At 53.4% G+C, this 14794-nt stretch overlaps 1 long non-coding RNA gene across 1 annotated transcript; it reads right to left on the bottom strand.

The window, feature by feature from the left end:
* Positions 1-3276: 3276 nt before the first annotated feature.
* Positions 3277-7954, bottom strand: LOC148107344 (uncharacterized). Its single transcript, XR_015722633.1, has 3 exons — positions 7670-7954; positions 4477-4553; positions 3277-4111 (listed from the first exon to the last, which is right to left on the bottom strand). It is a non-coding gene; the product is annotated as an uncharacterized LOC148107344 (long non-coding RNA).
* Positions 7955-14794: the final 6840 nt, after the last annotated feature.

Raw genomic sequence — 14794 nt, 5'->3', positions numbered from 1 at the left:
GCCTTCCAGGAGATGTAGGTACTCCTCTGGCCCACACTGTGGTGAACCCTCTGACGCCTGCCTGTTTGCTGGGCAGGGGCCCCTTGAGCCCGAGGCAAAATCTTCCAAATGTTGGGGGCTCCCAGCACCGGACATCTCGGGGTTGGGCCAGCTCCCAGCCTGTGCTCGTGGGCTGGCTCTGAGTCACCATCTCTGTCCCCAGACAACCTCTCAGTGTCCAGGGCCCTCCTCCCGGGGCCTGGGGATTTGGAGGCGAGTTCCCCTTATCGGGCCCTGCAGCAGGTTATCAGATAGCCTCCTGCCCTCTTGCTGAGGTCTGGGCGATGTTCACACACCAAATACTTGATCTTCTCAGGCCGTCCTCACTTGCAGCTGTCGGATTCTGGGCCCGCTGTCCTCTCGGCCTTTGGCTTCTGATCCCAGCTGTCACCATTCCACTCCCCCACTCCGCCAACTGAGTCATAGCAGGTGGCCATCCCAGGGGCTATTTATCTGGCACAACTATCCCTTAAAAGTCATTCTTGGATTTGGAACTTTCACTAGACTGGCAACAATAATAACTTCAGTAATAGTAGTAATTACAGTGACTGCTTTTTTTTTTTTTTTTGGAGAGAAAGAGTGTGTTTGCGTGCGCGTGCGCAGGAGGCAGTGGGGCCTGGGAGCAGAGGGAGAGAGAGAATCTTTTTTTTTTTTCCCAAAGATTTGATTTATTTATTTGAGAGAGAGACAGCATGCAAGCACAATCGGGGGGAGGGGCAGAGGGAGAAGCAGACTCCCCGCTGAGCAAGGAGCCCAACTTGGGGCTCGATCCCAGGACCCTGAGATCATGACCTGAGCCCAAGGCATCTGCTTAACTGACTGAGCCACTCAAGTACCTTGAGAGAGAGAATCTTAAGCAGGCTGCACACCCACCAAGCCCAACACAGGGCCCAATCTCAAGACCCTGAGATCATGACCTGAGCAGAAATCAAGAGTTGGACACTTAACCAACTGAGCCACCCAGGTGCCCCTAGAGTGACTGCTTTCTAAATGCCTACAGGTGACAGATGTCCTTACATCTCCTGAGGCAGGATTGTTTGCTCCCATTTTACAGATGAAGAAACTGAGGCTCAGAGGTGTTAACAGACACTTCCAAGGGTTGGATTCCAGGCCACAGTGTCCTGCAGCTCTGTGGCTATGTCCTTCCCAAAGTCAGGGAAAAGGCCTGGAGTCCAGTGCAGCTCAGCCACTCGCCAGCCGCATCACCATGGGCAAGGCCCTTTGCCTCAGCCACGTGGGTTTCTGAACCTGTCAAGTGGGAAGAAGGATGCCTGGGCTGTGTCCTAGGCTCTCCAGGGCAGGGACCCCTCGGGCCTGGCCCTCCAGGACCTTACTCAGAGCTCCCACGTTGACCTGAGTGGCCAGTGATTCTGTTGACTGACACGGAGGGACCCAAGGGTGGGGGCGGAGGGGTCACAGGGGCTCCTTAGGGTGGGGTGGGGATGAGGAGGTAAGAACAGGGAGCAGTGTGGACACGAGGGTGGCAAGGGACAGAGATCTGAGGGAGCCAGGATGACAAGCAGTTGGGGACAGAGCAAAGAGAGTCTTAGAACAGGGTGGAAGGACCTGGGCAGCCTTGGGGAGGTGACCCCTGGTGGCACACCACGAAAGAACAGGCAGACATCCAGGGGGATCTGGACATTGGGGGTTGGCTCCTGGGAGAGCCATTCTTTGGCAGAGGGTCCTTGGTCCTGGATGGCTGCAGGTCACATCTGTCTCCTCCAGTCTGCAGCCCTCAGGCCTGCCCACTCCTTCTGAGCTCGCGAATGTCACAGTTCTGAGCTCTCCTTGGGGAGGCCGTTCCCACCACCCCGGAGAGCCCCCGACAGCTTGCAGCACGGGTCGGGTGGGCAGTGGGTGACAGGGGAATCCAGGGCAATGAATTACAGAGAAACCTGTCAGCCCTCAGGGCAGCCTTTGGAGGTGGGGGCAGGTGGCAATTTGGAGAGCAAACTCTAGCTTGTTTACCCACTGAAGCGTCTCCGGGTAGGTATTTACTTTTCTGGGATTCTGGGAGGGGAAGAAAATGAGCATGGGGCCTCCAGGGGCCTCGGCAAACAGCAGAGAGGCGTCTGTGTGTTAACTGATTCTGTCAGCCAGCAAGGCACCTCCCAGAGGCGATCGGCGTGCGTCCTGGGTCAGGGCAGCGTGGAGACAACTCGGAGGGCTCAGCCCCGGCAAGCCAGAGGGAAACGTGGAGGTCAGTGAAACTGTACCCCCACCCTGCTGTCCAGAGAGGGGAGGTCACAGCCCAACCGAGGGGAAGCATTTGTGGGTGAGGGACCGGGGGTGTCTAGCCACTGTGCGCTCAGGGCCGGGCTAAGCACTGTCGCTGGAGCACTGGGGCTGTCCTCCAGCTGATCTGGTGGCTCTGGGGTCCAGGACTTGAGACCCGGGCAGCCCCTCAACCATGTGGGGTCTCTGTTTCTCTGGCTGCAGCGTAGGTAGGTGAGGGCTCCCTGGGAGGTTCCCGTGTATTGATGGAACTTTGTAGAATTTGAAGAGCTAAGTAGAAACATGGGGTGTCATCATTTCCCAGCCTCATTTCTGGAGGTGGACTGATTCTCTTTCTAACAGAGAGGAGGTAGAGAGAGGCACCGTTCTGTGCCTTGATACCCTCACCTGTGGAAAGGGTGTGATGGTAAAAGTACCCCCCTTGAAGCTTGTGACGGGAGTGAATTCGTGCCTTGAAAGAGCCCAGGAAGCACTCAGCAGTGTTGACTGTTACTCTGTGAATGGTTGTTGGGTATTGTCTCTGTGCCAAGGACCCAGGGACAAGATTACACAGCCCCTGAGGCACCTGCCTGGCTCAGTAGGTGGAGCGTGTGACTCTTGATCTCGGGGTTGTGAGTTCAAGCCACTCACTGGGTGTAGAGATTACTTAAAAATAAAATCTTAAAAAAGAGAGAGATTACACAGTCTTTGCCTTTCAGGGGCTCAGTTCTCGAGATGTGGTTCGGAGACTCTTTGGGGGAGCCTCAAGTTCAAAACTATTTTCATAATAACACTCAGGTGCTACTTGCCATTGTCACTGTGCGCTCTATGTGCAACTGACGGTACCCAGGCCCTGGTGCTTAAACAGGCTGGTGCTTCAGTAAGTGTTTTGGCAGTGGCAGCAAACTACGCAACGAACGGCGGCCATTTTCTTTTCTTGCAGGAAGGGGAGGAAAACTTTTCCCTTCTTCTCTTCTAGGTTGTTTCTACTGGTCTAAAAACTAAATTGACAGAAGACAGATGAACAGGAGAAAAACAAATTTAATGTCACATATGGGAACTCATAAAAGTATGAGACTCAGGGGCACCTGGGTGGCCCAGTCAGTTAAGTGTCCGACTCTTGATTTCAGCTTAAGTCATGATCTCAGGGTCATGAGATCGAGCCCTGTGTTGGGCTCCATGTTCAGCGAGGAAGATGCTTGAGATTCTCTCTCTCCATCTCCCTCTGTGTGCCTCCCTCCCCACATGCTCTCTCTCTCTTCCTCTAAAAAAAAAATGAGACTCAGAGAAGTGACCAAAGCAGGCAGCTTTCCTTCTTTTTAGGCCAAGAAACAATACATTTGTGAAGAATTGATAAGACAACGAAGTCGGGACTGGTGATAGTAAATTAATGACAAAGTAACAGGTTTTATTTATACAGCCTTGTTGGCCCCAAATTCCCTACTGCTGGTGATAAGGTTGTTTCTTCACCTCCCGGTACAGGGAGGGCACCTTTCACACGGGGTATTTATTTGCTGCTTTCAAGGGGACAAAGGAGGGTCAGAGAGTCCTTCTTGCCCTGGCTGTTTCCCAAGTAACTGTAACTCAAAGTAATCAATATGTCAAAGTGGCATATTTGGGGGTGGCCAGCCCTGAACTCCAGCACCAGTTTCACAAAGAGTCCTTGATTTGCCAATAAAAATCATTACCTTTATTAAATCTCTATCTTTGAGAACACATCCTTTTCATTTTCTGTGTGATCAGGTGGGCAGTACATATAAAGCATTGCTGCGGCATCCCGAAGCACGGCCATTGTCTCAAAGAATCGCACTTCTGTGCTTGTTTGAGTTGGAAGCAAGAACAGCCACTTTCGTTTTTCCTTGGAAAACAAAACAAACCCGTAGACAAATTCGTTCTTTTTCTTGGGTATTTGACATACATTTTCTTGAAAATGAATGAAGCGAGCATGTCGCTGCAAGGAGAACAACTGTTAGTATTTGTTGCCAATGATAAAATCTGACCTTTCAAGCAAAATTTGGAATTTTGGACCACTTTTGTCTGCAGCCAGGAGCTGGACAGCTTCCTAACACTTCAAGGCCTTATTTTCAAGTGGCCAATCCATAGAATTGCAAAATCTCACACGGGTAAAAGGTCCATTCAAAGTGTAAGATAGACCAATGGATTTAATGTAACAGAATATGAGAAGTTTGTTGATAAGGTTTCAGATTCCAGATTTCAACTTACCCTCAGTTGGTAGAGCACATGACTCTTGATTTCAGGGTCATGAGTTCAAGCTCCATGTTGGACACGAAGACTACTAACTTAAAAAAAAATAAAGAAAAAAAATAAAGAATCTATGACATGTTGAGGTTTGATGTAATATCAAAGAAGAATGTCCACTGCAATGGAAGAGGCTACTAGAATTATCCCTTTCCCAGCTCCCCATCTGGGTGGGGCCAGATTTTCTTTTTCCTTTCTTTCTTTTTTTTTTTTTAAAGATTTTATTTATTTATTTGACAGTGAGAGAGCGAGCACGCAAGCAGGGGAAGGGTAGAGGGAGAAGGAGAAGCAGGCTCTCCCCTGAGCAGGGAGCCTAGGTGGGACTCGATCCCAGCACCCTGAGATCATGACCGGAGCCGAAGGCAGATGCTTAACCGACGGAGCCACCCAGGCGCCCCCAGGTTTTCTCTATCTAATTCAACCCAAACAGCATATTGCAGGGGATGGAATGTAGAAGCACATACAAGGATCTAGCTGTCTTCTATTAAAGAGATTTGTGAAAATGTGAAAAATTCTGCTCTTCTCTCATTTGTTTCCCCAAATAGTCATCTTTCACAAAAATATATTACTTACGTTAACATCTACTGAGTTTATTATTTTCAACTTTAAATGAGTTAATAAATGAATACTTAAAATTTTCTCCATTTTAATTTCAAATGTGGTAGGTAAAATATTGATAAACCTCCATAAACAAAAGCTCTTTGGGGTCCTAAATAATTTTTAAGAGTGTAAAGGGGTCCTGACACCCAAAGTTTTGAGTGGTCTAGTACATGTGGGGTGGGGAACAAGCACAGTGATACCCAGCAGGGTGAGAGCTAATGTGGGAGGCAGATGGACTGACTGCTGTAAGTCAGGAGGGCTCCCAGGAGGAGGTAACCTTAAAACTCAACTAGATGTGGGGCGCCTAGGTGGCTCAGTTGGTTGAGCAGCTGTCTTCAGCTTGGGTCATGATCCTGGGGTCCTGGGAGTGAGCCCCGCGTCAGGCTCCCCCTCGGCAGGGAGCTTGCTTCTCCCTCTGCCGGCTGCTCCCCCTGCTCTCTTGCTCTGTGTCACATAAATAAATAAATAAAATCTTTAAAAAAACCCAACTCAACTAAATGTAGCTGACAGGAGATTGTCCAGGTTACTAGAGCACAGGCTGGTATGAGTGTTACCATTCCATCTCTCATAGCCGCTAACTCCGGAAAGAAACAGGTGAGCCCAGGTGCGAGGCTGGGGCCAACTGCCCTGGCCTGGGGAATCCCGAGGGGTCTGGAGAAATCGAAAGCAAGCTCCTGGCTGCATTTGCCAACACCGTTGCCAAACAAACTAGGATAAACTCATTTGTCATAAATGAAGCCAATAACTCAAGAGACAGGGCTTTGGAAGAGAGAAAAGGGGGGATTTATTTGAGGCGACGACCACGGGGGGCAGGTAGCAGTCTTGAGCCTTAACAACTGACCTCTCAGCCCCGAGATGGATGCCTAGCGTTTTACGGGAGAGGTTCAGGGGAGAATGTGTAAGACAGCTGGCTGAAGGTTCTAGATCCATATGTGTTCAGTACACACAGGATCCTGGGAGGGGAGGGGACCTGTGACGTGTGGTCATCTCTTGTTATAAGGACAAGGCCTGGCTGTTGGGAAGTTCCAGTCCTTACAAACCAACAATTTGAGCTGTTTTCCCAGATCAAAACGCTCGGGCTTTTACAGACGCCTCCCTCCTAGGGTGCTGCGTGCACCATGGACACTAGGTGGTCAGATCCAGCCGCCCCAGCACGACCCCCTCCTTCCGACCCCGGCAGAGAGGCCCGTGGATGCCTTGTCCACCCCTGCCCCCCCCCGGCCTCCAAGCCGGGGTCAGCACCCACCCACCTTGCTGGCCCCCACCTCTCCAGTACTTTGGCTAACTCTCCACCCCTCTGCTGTCTCTTGGCCCAGGGACCGCCCTTGACCCCTGAATCTGTTGGGAACATGTCCAGCTGCAGCAGCGAGCAAGGAAGACTTGACCGATGGCCCCCTTTTTATTTTTCTCACAGAATGAGAAGTCCGGATGGCCGGCCGGCTGCCCACGGAGGTCACGTGGCCACCACCAGCTGCAAGGGAGGTTGGGAAGCGTGGTTTTACTGGTGTTCTTCCCATGACTGGCACGAGAGCTCCTAAAATTCTTGGAATTTCCTAAGCGAGAAAGGCCACAGTGTCTTCTGTTATGTTAATGAGGCAACTTTCCGACCGCACCTAAGCCTGGGGGCTGGTTGCCAGGAGACCCCACGCTGGGATTAGAGGGTTGGAACTTTCCGTCCTACCCTCAGACCTGCAAGGAAGGGAGCCGGGAGCTTGAATCTTCAGGTAGAGAGTGTCCCGATTGAGCTAACCCGTGGGACACCCGGCAGCTGTCACAGAGCGCTTGGTGTGGGGGAAACCCGGTGCAGACGCTGGATTTGGTGTCAGAACTGGAATTGGGTTCCGAGTGGAGGTGGGCAGGCAAGCAGGCCTGGTGGGCACAAATACCTAGTCTTGGAGAACTCTGCTCCCCTGGATCCCTGCCTGCCGAAGCCTCCGAAATTGTTTTGAACCACTGACTTCTCTCCTGGGCTCCTGGTCAGTGATTCCAGTGGCCTGGTCTGGTTTCCCCTTCAAATCACAGGTCCCAACGCCCTCCAAGCAAGCCGAGCTCTCTTCCTGGGTTGGTAGCCCTGCAGTTCTCTTGGTTGGCCACGTTGGAAACAGGACATCCGATGATGTCTTCTACCGACTCCCGCCGCCCCATCCCAGCTCCGCCGTGTGCCCTCTCTCTCTCTCTTGCCTCCCTCCCCGCTCCATTGAGCCAGCTCTGTGGGGGACACACATCTCCCTGCAGTACTTTCTTCTGCTCCGGGCCCCCATCACGTGGCCCCAGCCGGCTCTTCTGGCCTCTTACCCCGTCTGATATACATACGTCTCTGAACCCGGTGGGGACAGGTGTGCAATTGTGCACACATATATATACACGTACCGCGTACCGTGCTCTGCTCTGGCTTCGGTGGGCCATCCACCGTCCTCACTCGGGGAATACCTCTTAGAACTTTCTTGCCTTTACATCTTGTCTACACCCTGCTCAGGACTGGGATGCTCTTCCCCCTCGAGTCCTAGTTCAGATAGGCACAGGGGCGGGCTTCAAAGAGCAGAGACACTCAAGTTACCTTAATCAAAGGTTTGTTGAAGGATGTAGGTCCCCTGGAGCCCGAGGCCCCCTCGATGAGTGTCTCCAGTCCTGGTTGGGCACTCCTGCCTCTGCATGGTCCCCTCTCCTTGTGCCACCAGGCGGCTGCCTGCTCCCCCAGTCCTCATAGAATGTGCTGTCGCATGGGTTTGATCGCACAGGGCCCGCCGTGGCCTCTCCCGTACTTCCTCTGCCCATCCTGCACGGATAACTGCCGTGTCTACTGCATTTGGGTCAAGATCCCGAGCAGATTCCAGCACAAGCCACAAAGGTCAAGGCCGCTTCTGTCACTAGTGCTTAGCTGCCCCCAGTCAGGTGCTTGCTCTGGTCCACTCGGGGCAGGCATGAGATCACGTGGTCCTCACCAGGCTGACCTTCCCAAGGGCTGAGGCGGAGCCGTGGGGGCAGGGGGTGATGACCCTCAGCCGTCCTGTCCCCATGTCCCCAAGTCCTCTGCCCTGTCAAAGCCCGTCTCAAATATAATCTCCTCCAAGAAACCGAACTTTCTTGCAGTTTCCGGCTCATGGCACAGGGGCTGGCTTGGCAAGAAGGCCCATGGCAGGACGGAGGAGAGAAGAGGAGGGCCAGTGTTTACCTGCAGAGGGCAAAGAAGCTTCCCCAGCTACAGTTAAGTCAGAGACAAGGGGGGAGACAAGGCGTGGGGCAAGGTGGAGGGAGCATGTTGCCCCCTTTGGACAGGGTGCCAGCCCCAACTCGACCCTTTACTTTATCCTCATTACCTGCTGCCCTGAGGGCTGCTGAGTCTGTGAGCCTGGCCGTAGCACCCGATCCTTTTATAGAGACACTGAGGCCCAGGGACAGGGACGGCCAGAGACCTCAGCCAAGATCGCCCTGCTGTGCTGGGCCTGGGACCCCTGACTCCCAGGGGAGTCTTCCCAGCCGCCTGCTCTCAGTTCCCTCCTACCGCAGGGCTTGCTGGTGGCTGATTCTTTCTGCCTCAGGAATGCAGAGGCTCTGCCCAGGCCCCTCTCCCCTCTTCCCAGCTGGCTTGGGACAGATTCCAGTAAATAACATGCTGCCCATCAATCAGAGGTCACTCAGGCCAGGGCCGATCGATGGCCGCAGACAGCTGGGCAGGCGGGTAATGAAGTGCCAGCTCGTGGGTGGGGGTGCGGCTGGCCCTGGGATTTAATCCCTTTGCATCTGGGATAAGCCTCCAGCTCTGGTGACAGGAGGGAAGACAGATGAGGCTCTGAGGCCAGTGAGGGGAGGGGGCCGGGGCTGGGGTGAAGTTGCAGAAGCTCACAGGGAGGTGTGGGGGGGAGTGCACCATGCTCTTTGCTCCTGTGGGCAGCCTTTCCAGGCAGGCCTCCCTTAGGGACCCCTGGGGGAATGAGAACGCCCCACCCCACCTCCACCCCTTGCCCATTCTGCAAAGCACCTTCCACACCTGGAACTTATCCCTACAGGCATAAGGCTGTCTGTTCCTCTAAAATGGGGTGCTCTGGGGGCAGAGAAAGACACAAGCGTTGTTGTACATTTCTTATGTGTCAGCTCTGTGTCATCTTATTTGGTCTTCACAGCAGCCTGGCTTGAGAAATATTATGTCCGTCCTATAGATAAGGAAAGAGGCTCAGAGAGGAAGCCATGTTTAACAAGTAGAGCTGCCCTATAATGGACCAGGCCAGGCAGCCTCAGAAGGTGGTGAGCTCTCCATCATTACAAGCATTCAAGCAGAGGCTGGGGGAGTAGCTGTTGGGGGGCTATAGAGGAATCCCTGCAGAAGATGGGCTTTGTACTACATAGCTCTGGGGTCTTTCCCAACTCTGAGCTTGTGTTAGTGCTTGGGAAACAGGGAATGAACTGGGTTTTGGGGGCAGGGCTCAGGGCCCCAGGTGGAGGGGTTGCTGAGTGAGATGTGGCTGCATGGACCCCTTTGGGTCCTCTGGAGGCACTGCAGAGCCCACAAATGTTTGACTCAAGTTCATTTCTGGTATCGTTTTTTACGATAAAGCAGTATTTAAAAATAGATAGAGGCTGGCGATTAGGTTACACAACTTTTAACCCATTTGAAATCACCAGAAAGTTTGCTTTGAGAGGACCTGGGGCTAAAGATTGTCCTGCATCTGCGTTTAATTGAAGAATATTGCAAGGAGGGATAATAGGGGAACAAAAAACCTCTTTTACCTTGCCATTACTTATCTGCACGAATAAATTGTGTACGACACAAACAAAATGTGAGACATGTTGGAAGCGAGGACAGAAACTGCATCCATAAGCCCTTAGTTTTATTTTACAGTCAACAAAACAACCTTGTTCTCATCTTATCTAATCTTGTTGTAATTGTTCTCTCTTATTACAATAAGAACATGGCATACGTGTGAGCGTATCAAGTGCGCTTATACCAGCAAAGCACGACTTTTATCTGTTTTGCCCATTGTAATTCTACCTCTGCTGTTGAGAACGCTGGAATGTCACCACAGCAAAGTGACCTCGGCTGCCACCCCCGCACCCTTTCCAAGCCAGGTGGGGTGAGGGGGTCGCGATGCAGATTTACAGCCCCTGCCTCTCCGGACACACAGACCACAGGCTCGGGAGCCGGGCCAGCGGTGGGGAAGGAGCTTATCTGTTCACTGTGGTGCGGGGATAAACACGGGCAGCCGGAACATTCTGGCTGGTCCTCCCCTAGGAGGGAGGTCTGGAGGAGAGGCCGTGGTGGTGAGGGGGGGAGCCCAGTCACCTTCAGAAGACGTTGTGTGCAGGTGTCTGATGCAGGGGGCCACGGGTGAGCAGAAATACTGTGGGAGAAGGGGCCACAGGTAGGAGAACAATACACAGAGATGTGGCATCTTCTGCTGGGAACAGAGGGACTGGTAGATGGGAGCTGGTTTCCATCCTTGATCCTGCTCTGCTCTGTAATCTGGCAAAGAGCCCCCGAGGCCGTGGCTACCCTGGCCCCTGAGCTGTCTTCTCTTCCAGAATTCCCTTCTGGGGTCTGCCGGGCTTTAAGGCTATTTATGGGGTCACATAGATGCCTGTTGGCTTCATTTCTATCATGTGTGTCTGCCCTATGGACTCTCTGACTTCGACACAGAAAGAGGCCATCTGGCTAGCCCAGCAAGACTCAAGGCCCCCTTTCCAAATGGCCCCCAGACATGGCCTTGATTGAGTGAAGGTTTGGGGATCAAAATGCCAACCTCATCTCTTATCACTCACTCCTTCTCTCTACCTTTCAGCAACCCCAGTGTTTGGTCTGCCTCTCCACCCCCATCCAAGCACGCCCCTACCGCAGGACCTTTGCACTTACTATAGGTCCTTTACTGGGAAGTTCCTTCCTGCAAAGCTTTGCACAGCAGGCTGCTTCTCAGTCTCAGGTCTCAGTTCAGGGGTCACCTCCCCAGACAGCCTCCCCTGACCACCTCATCCAGTGTAGCCTCACCTGCCCTGTCACCACCTGTTCTGTCACTTGGGTTCTCTTTCCTTCATGGCACATCTCATGTTTTCTACAGCTGTCTTGTTTACTTACTTGTTTCATGGAGTATTTTGTTTCTCCACACTAGAAGGTCAGCTCCACAGGGCGGGGACCTCATCTGCCTTGTTCTCTGCTGTGTCCCTTGCTCCTAGCACTGTGCCTGGCACACAGTGGGTACTCCACAAATGTGTGTGTCATCAAGGAGCTCAGAGCTTTGGAGCTGGGCATGCTTTTCAGAGATGATTTCCTGAGAAATGGGGGACTTCATTTTTAAGCACAGAAGCTTGGAGCCTTGAGTGGGGAAATGGAGAGAGGGGTTTGCAACAGGAAAGTAGAGGGGAAGAGTGGCTGTGTAGCCAGTGAAGCCTTGGTATGCAGGGGGGGCGTGGGGGGGCGGCAGCAGGAGTTCTAGCATGTGAGAAGACCTGAAACCTGCTCGGAGGGAAAGCCAGCCGGAAGGCAGAAGGTTCTGGGTCTCAGTGATGTGAAAGGAAGATACCAGGGCAAGGGGGCACAGAGGAGGGGCCCTGTTTCTGGCCCTCACTAGACCCTACTTTCCAGGGGAGTGAGGCCCAGCGCTGGCTACCTACTTAGCTGAGAGAAAGGTGGAGGGAGAAATGCAGGGAGGGAGAAAATTCGAAAAAGAGCTTTTAAGATATTAAAATATTATCCGGTCACAGTGTTAGCCAATGGCCGCAGCAGACACGCAGCTCTGGGTTTCTCAGAACCCTAGGGGAACTCTGGCTTTCCCTGCAGGGGTCCCACCCCACAGAAGATGGGGCTGCTGGCTCTGTCTGGGGGGTTTGGGAGAGCTTTTAATTTTTTTAAAGATTTTATTTATTTATTTATTTATTTATTTATTTATTTATTTATTTAGAGAGAGAGAGTGAGTGAGAGGGCACAAGCTGGGGGAGGGGGAGAGGGAAAGAATCTCAGGTGGACTCCATGCTGAGCACAGAGCCCAACATGGGGCCCGATCTCACGACCCTGAGATCACAACCTGAGCCAAAAACAAGAGTCAGACACTTAACTGACTGAGCCCCCCAGGTGCCCCTGGGAGGGCTTCTGATAGGTGGGGGGAGTTTGCTTGGTGAAGGGAGAACAGCACCTTAAGGAAGGGGCTGCATGAGCAAAGGCTAGGAAGTGCAGGGAACCTTCAGGAAAGGTGTCTGGTGTGACTGGCCTGGAGGAGCCTGTGGGGTGGGGAAGGAGGGGCAGGATGGCAGGCCACAAGGGAGCCGACACTCGCCAGGTGAGGGGAGGTGTAGGGGACTCAGGTTTGGGGGCTCCCACCAACTCCCGTGGTCTGTCCGGGAGGTGTGCGATGCCAGGCTGACAGGGGCTGACAGAAATGTGTTTGCTATGTCCCCCTCACCTCCTGAAACCCAGCCATCCTTTCATCTGGGCTCACCCCGCTCACCCCCCCCCCCATTTCTGATCTCATTTAGTAGAGCAATTAAATTTTAGAGGCCCATCAGCATGGTCCTTCGAATGCCAGGTTCTTCCCAGATAGAATTATTTAATAGACTGGATGGTAAGTCTGCGGGCTCCGGCTGGGGCGGCCGACCCACAGAGGCAGAAAATTAATAAACACAGCAGCTACCCTCACCACCCTCTCTCGGTAGGGCCTGGCCTGCCTCTGCTCACTCTCTCCTGCCCGCGGAGGGGCTGGCAGGGACATTTTCCCCAGGGCAGGGGGTACTGGAGTTTTCGGGAGGAAGGACAGGAAAGCCTCAGGGACTTGTAGACCATCTTGGGATATGGGGGCTGGTCCAGAAGCCCCTTTCTGCCGCTTACTCGCTGAGCAGTGTGGGACATGTTACTTAACCACTCTGGCCTCAGTCCACTCATCTGTATAATGGGGTCATGGTGAGGCTCACAGAGGTGATACATGTAAAACGCTTGGCGTGATAATCAGCCCGTGGTGGGAACCCAATAGACAACAGTTCCTTCTCTTTCCCTCGCAGATAACCACGGCTCCTGTGCTGATGGCGGGGCCGCCTGGTTGGGGTTAGGGAGGACGAAGGGCTGAGTGGGGAATAGTCACCAGGCAGTTCCTGACTTACAGAGCACGGATGGGCTGTAGGCTGACTGGAACTTGGATGTGTGGCTTTAGGAAAAGCGGTCCCCACGTCTGGCATCATGGGTAGCAATCTCACTCTCTACATGTTCTGGGGCAAGTCACTTAGCCTCTTGGGCCTCAGTTTCCTCACCTCTAAAATGGGCACAGAGAGTATCATGAGGCCTGGTAGAGTATCAGGAGACCATGCTGAGCCCCTGGCATGGCAGCAGGTGTCCTGACAATTCTGCTCACCCACAGTGTGCCAGGGGGGCCCCAGGGGAGAGGAGCAGTTGGGGAGAGGTGGAGGAGGCCAGGGGAGGGTGAGGCACATGGCTGAGAAGATGAGGAGCGTGATTCTGGGGGACAGGGGCCCCATGCCCCGACCTGAATCCCAGGCTTGTGTTGGGGGCAGTGGCTCTGGCTCCAGCTCCCTCCCCACCCTACTCCACATCCAGTGGTCCTCTTAGTGGGTGGTGGGTGGAGCGTGAGGGGGAGAAAGGCAAGAGGGAGCTGAGATGTGGGAGGGGGAATCCTGACCTGGGATCCCATATTCTTCTAACAGATATGAATTGCACACCTGCTATGTGTGGGGACACACAGTGACGTCAGCAAAGATCCTGTCCTCACCGAGCTGATGTTAAGCCAAGGCTTAGAAGCTGGTCAGCAGGGTGGACAAAGAGGGGGACGCTGAGTGTGCGGTAGCAGGAGGGGAGGTGCTGCTATTTAGAGGGGGCTGTAGGGAGGGCCTCTCTGAGAAAATGACATCTGAGCAGAGCCCTGAAGCAAGCAAGGGAGCACATGGGTATCTGTGGAAAAGCATGGGGGCAGAGGAAACAGCCAGTGTCAAGACCCCGAGGTGGGAGCAAGATTGGTCTGTTTGAGGAGCAGGGGCTGAGTAAGTGGAAGTGTGGTGCTTGAGGGGAGAGTGGGGAGGGGGGATGAGGTCAGGGACACGTGAGGACACAGGCCTTATGTGCACCATGTTTCACCGGGAAGAAATGGGGGGCAGGAGAGGGCTCTGAGCAGGGGAGTGACAAGATCGGACAAGGTTTGACCAAGGTTTCTGTGGCTTCCAAGGGGAAACTGAGTATAGAGGGCAGACGAAGAAGCTGGACCAGTGAGGAAGCAACTTCAGCTGTCCAGGTAGGAGGTGATGGGGTCCTGAACCAGCGTAGGGACAATGGAGGTAAGAGAAGGGCTAGGATTCTGGATCTTTTGAGGGTAGAACCAAGTAGAAGCAGAGATCCGGGGTTGAGTCCTGGCTGGTCTGTCTTCCTCAGGCCTCTGGCCAGCTCAAGCCTTCCACGCAGCACATTTCCTATCCTTCAGGGTCTTGACTCTTTTTGGATGACTGGCCCCTCTGCCCCTTCCAGGAACCTTCGGGGGCCTTGGGGGAAGCAGCCTAGGTTTGGAGAATGGTCTACTGAGGTCTTTCCACCCTTTTTCTTACCCACCCCCAGCATCCTTGCACCCCGGATGTACACCCTAGGGTTTGAAGTCTTGAGTGGGGCTGGAAGGCGCCTCCTCCCCGTGGATGGATGAGGCGTGTGTGTGTGTGTGTGTGTGTGTGTGTGTGTGTGTGTGTGTGCGCGCGCGCGCGCGCGCACGCG

This window comes from Ursus americanus, chromosome 32 (genome assembly GCF_024610735.1).
Source record: "Ursus americanus isolate L20-20 chromosome 32, mUrsAme1.1.p, whole genome shotgun sequence".
NCBI classification, from domain to species: domain Eukaryota; kingdom Metazoa; phylum Chordata; class Mammalia; order Carnivora; family Ursidae; genus Ursus; species Ursus americanus.
This window is presented reverse-complemented; position numbering and strand designations above follow the sequence as displayed.